Source organism: Chinchilla lanigera, unplaced genomic scaffold (assembly GCF_000276665.1).
Source record: "Chinchilla lanigera isolate Chin_1 unplaced genomic scaffold, ChiLan1.0 scaffold00080, whole genome shotgun sequence".
NCBI classification, from domain to species: domain Eukaryota; kingdom Metazoa; phylum Chordata; class Mammalia; order Rodentia; family Chinchillidae; genus Chinchilla; species Chinchilla lanigera.
Window position 1 is genome coordinate 2,729,554 of NW_004955481.1, and position 4,680 is coordinate 2,734,233.

The 4,680-nt window shown below is 39.7% G+C and overlaps 1 pseudogene; it reads right to left on the minus strand.

The window, feature by feature from the left end:
* Positions 1–2,853: 2,853 nt before the first annotated feature.
* LOC102029396 lies at positions 2,854–3,381 on the minus strand (annotated as a pseudogene).
* Between the last annotated feature and the right edge of the window lie 1,299 nt (positions 3,382–4,680).

Genomic DNA, 4,680 nt, shown 5'->3' on the forward strand with positions numbered 1-4,680 from the left:
AAAAAAAAAAAAAAAAAAAAAAAAAAAAAAAAGAATTAGAGGAGGCAGACAAAGGAACCAAATACCTTCACAGGAAGAAAGCCTCTGTAATAAATGGTGCTGGAAAAACTGGCTTTCTACATGCCAAAGAGTAAAAGTAGACCCAAATCTTTCACCATGCACTAAACTAAAATCAAAATGGATCAAAGATCTTAAATATTAAAACAAAAACATTGAATCTGCTGGGAGAGAGAATAGGTAGAACTCTTGAAGACATTAGTATGGGCAAAGACTTTGTGAACAAAACCCTGATAACCTGGGAAATACCACAAAGAATCAACAACTGGGATCTCATCTTATTAAAAATCTTTTGGACATCAAAAGAAACCACCAACAGAGTGAAGAGACAACACATAATGTAGGAGAAAATTTCTGCCACCTGTTCCTCAGACAAAGGACTAATATCTGGAATATATAAAGAACTCAAAAAAAATCAGATTCCCTGAAATTTTAAGACTCGATCCGAAAATGGACATCTGAAATGAATACACACTTCTCAGATGAAGAAGTAGAAATGGAAAATAAATATAAGAAAAAATGTTCAACATTACTGGTCAATCAAGAGACGCAAATTAAAACAACACTGAGATTTCATCTCACTCCAGAAAGAATGGCTATCATCAAGAAATCAACCAGTAACAAATGTTGGTGGGGCTGTGGGGAAAAAGGAGCACTTTTCCACTGTTGGTGGGAATGTAGACTGCTGTAACCACTGTGGAAATCAGTGTAGAGATTCCTCACAAAACTAGGACTAGAGGTCCCACTGGATCCAGCTATTACCCTCCTTGGTATCTTCCTGAAAGAATTAAAAGCATAATAACACAGTAATATATGCACACCCATGTTTATAGCAGCACAGTTTGTAATAGCTAAATCTTGGAAACAGCCCAAATGCCCATCAACTCATGAATGGATAAAGAAGATCTGTTTTTTTTAAAAAAAAGATAACGGAGTACTACTCTGTCATAAAGAAGGATACGATTGAGACATTTCTAGCTAAATGGATGCACCCTGAGACCATATTCCTTACGGAAATAAGTCAGACACATGATTAAATACTGCATTGTTTCTCTGGTGTGAGACGCTGAGAGCATAAACAAGGACCAAAATGTACAATAGATCCTGGGAAATGGGAAGAAAATGTTCAAATGAGAAGGGCAACAAGGGAGGGTGGAGGGGAGAAGGAAAAAGGGAAAAGAAAAAAAGAGAATAGAATGGATGAAGCTTGTGGCTAGTTGGTGGCCTCGTGTTCCTCTTCTGCCATTTTGCTTGTAATACATTTATATATGGAAGACATGATGCATCCTATTTTACCTGTTTGTATTTTAACTTTCTTCCAGATCTTCCTTGCAGTCAAAGGTGTTAATATCCGGTCCTTAATCTTTGAGGAGTTCTGGGTTAACTTAGCTGTTTAAACACCAAAGTTAAGGTACTTCCACTCTCAAGTATACAAACCCAAGAGAATTAAAAGTAGAGAATCAAGTAGATACTTGAGCACCAGTATTCACAGCAGCATTATGCACAAAAGCCAAAAAGTGAAAACAGCCCAAATGTCCATCCATAGATGAATGGGTAAATAAAATATGACAAATCCATACATGGAATAGTATTCAGCTGTAAAAAAGAATGAGGTTCTGATACATGCTACAATGTGGATGAACCTTCAAAATATTTTAAGTGAAATAAACAAGTCATAAACAGTTGTATGATACTACTTATATGAGGTATCTAGAACAGACAGAAATGGTAGTTCCACAGAGCAGATGGGCCAGGGGGCAAGGGTTAAAGGGAAGGGGGAATTATTGTTTAAAAGGTTCAAAATTTCAGTATGGAATGCTGAAAAAGTCCTAGAGATAAATAGTGATGATAGTTATACAACATGAATGGGCTTAATGCCATTAAACTATAAAAGTGGTCCCGGTACCAGAAAACAAAACAAAACAAAACAAAACAACAACAAAAAAAAAATTATAAAAGTGGTTAAAGCTGACATACCTGTATGAAAATACCAGAATAAAATTAAGTAAAGCATGAAAAATTAAAATTACATTTTATCATTTGAAAACTGGTTAAATTTGGGCTGGACTACAGTATGTGCCTAGCATGTGCAAGTCCTTGGGTTCTGTCCCAGTGCCAAAAAAATAAAATATGGTCAATTTTGTATTATATATATTTTACCAAAATATATTTTCTATTGTTGGAAGTGATGGTGCATGCCTGTAATCCTAACACTCAGGGCAGGAGGATTCCATCAGTTCAAAGTCAGCCTGGGCTATATAGTAAGCTCATGCTCAGCCTAAACTTCATAGGGAGACAATGTCTCAAAAATATATATAGGTACAGAAATATATATATATATATTTTTACTTTTTATCTTCCAAAATATTTTGCGTTTCTATAATTAATCACATTATAATATAAATTTATATATTTTGTTTTTGTTTTATTTTGAGACAGGGTCTCACCACTGGTGTATAGTGCAGGCTGGCCTTGAACTCACTATGTAACCCAAGCTGCCCTTGAGCTCATGGTGATCCTCCTGCCTCAGTCTCCCAAGTGCTGGGATTGCAGCTATGTGCCACCATACATGGCAAATCATGTATTTTGACTCCCTCTTAGGTAAGACCTGGAATTTAGCACATATACAACTATAAGTCTGTCTTTTAACAATTTTTTATTGTTTATTAGCTCGTGTTTGCAGTACATGATGACATCCCCTTTGGGATGTACAGAAAACATCTTAATTTTTTTTCTTTTTTTTTTAATTTACTAATAAAGTTTTATTTTTCCAAATGTACAGCTGGTTGAACCTGTTCATGCATCTTCACTGTTCCCGGGGGCATCTTCACCCTTGGTGCTGTATTTTTGGTATAAGTAACTGGAGCTCTGTGCTTTGCGCCTGGCTTGGTAAGTCCTTTACAAAGGAGCTCCTGAAGGGCGGCCCTGGCCATGGACCCATGAGTCTTCAGTCTCTCAAAGACCACAGCTGGGTCTAAGCTTATAATTGGGAACTTGCTCACAGGGTGTGTCCTAAGTAGCTTTATCAAACAAAACGAGGGTGTTGAGCTTGTCCCAAACTTTGCCTTTGGACCAGTTCTTCTTTTTGGCCTTGTCCCCAGATTTGTTCACTGGGTCTTTGTCTTTCTTGGCCAACTCTCCCGCATCTTTCTTCTTCTGGCCCTCTTTGGGCGGCATCGCACAGCTCAGAGCGAAGCGGCAACCCCTGCAGCCTCTGTAAGACGTCAGACCAAAAAGCCTAATTCATCCTCATGTCCTTCCCTCCACCTCTCGGTTCCCTTCCCTTTCTCAAGAGATCCATCTTCCCATTTCTTATTATCTTTTATTCTGCTCTTTATTCATATTTTGGATTTTTCATATAAGAAAAACAGTACAATGTTTAAGTTTGCATGTCTGATTTATTTCCCTTAACATTACCGTCTCAGGGTGCATCCATGTGCCCATAACGACTCACAATCCTCCTTTACAGCAGGTTGTGCACCACTGTCATGGTCAACTGACGGCATCAGCTAGATTGGCTCAGCATAGTTGTGGGTGTGGAAGACCCACCCAGGGAGGACTGTCTGTCGCCAGATGCTCTAAAAGGGGAACCAAGTAGGAAGGCTCACTTCTGTTTCTTAGGAGGAGCTCCAGTCTTTGCCTTCACCTTGGACGTCGTCGCCTGGCTTCCAGCACAGACCCTTCAGCCTCGTGATACAGACTTGGATGGGACACCACACTGGGCCCCAGGCCTTGGACTGGATCCTTCGGCTCTCCAATGGGCAGAGAGCCCTTCTGCACCCTTCCACATCTGACTCTGGGTGGCCATTGTAAGCCAGTCTTGTAAATTCTTATATATCTGTATATATTGAATTAGATATTTCTCTAGGAAGCACTGACTGATACATCCATTGTGTGTAAAGGCCACATTTTCTTTATCCATCCATCTGCTGATGGACATATAGGCTGTTTCCAAATTTAGCTATTATAAATTGTGGTACTGCAGACATAGGTATGCATGTATCACTGTAATATGATATCTTTAACTCTTATTTCTGTATATATACATTTTTTTTGAGATGGAATCTCGTTATGTAGTTCAGCTGGCCTTGAACTCACTATGTACCCCAGGCTGGCCTCAAATTCTCAGCAATCCTCATGCTTCAGCCTCAAAGTGCTAGGATTACAGGCATACGCCACTATTCCCAGCTTTCAATATATTTTTTAAAAATCAAAGTTAGGGGCAATATCTAAGTAAGAGACAATAAGCTCCGTTCTGTGTCCATCCCCAACCCAAATAGTGAATAGAAAATCAATGTTGGTTAGAAGAGCGTTTGTTTCAGGGCAGCCTCTTCTGTTTGCTGGGAAATCTGATCCATGTGCTGCTTTAAAAGCAGGGAAGAAGTCAGCCCTGGCACAGAAGGTCATAGCCCGGAGGAGGAAAAGTCAGGACAGCCACATGGTTCAGATATCCAGGAAAAGCGTGTTGGGGGTGGGGGTAATGCTCAGTGGTAGAGCACTTGGACTGCTGTGTATAGGGATCTGGTTTCCATGCTGAGCACAAAGCGCTTAAAAAGGGCTCCTTCACAGCCAGGCATAGTGGGGGTGCACGCCTGTAATCCCAGCACTCTGGCAGGTTGATAT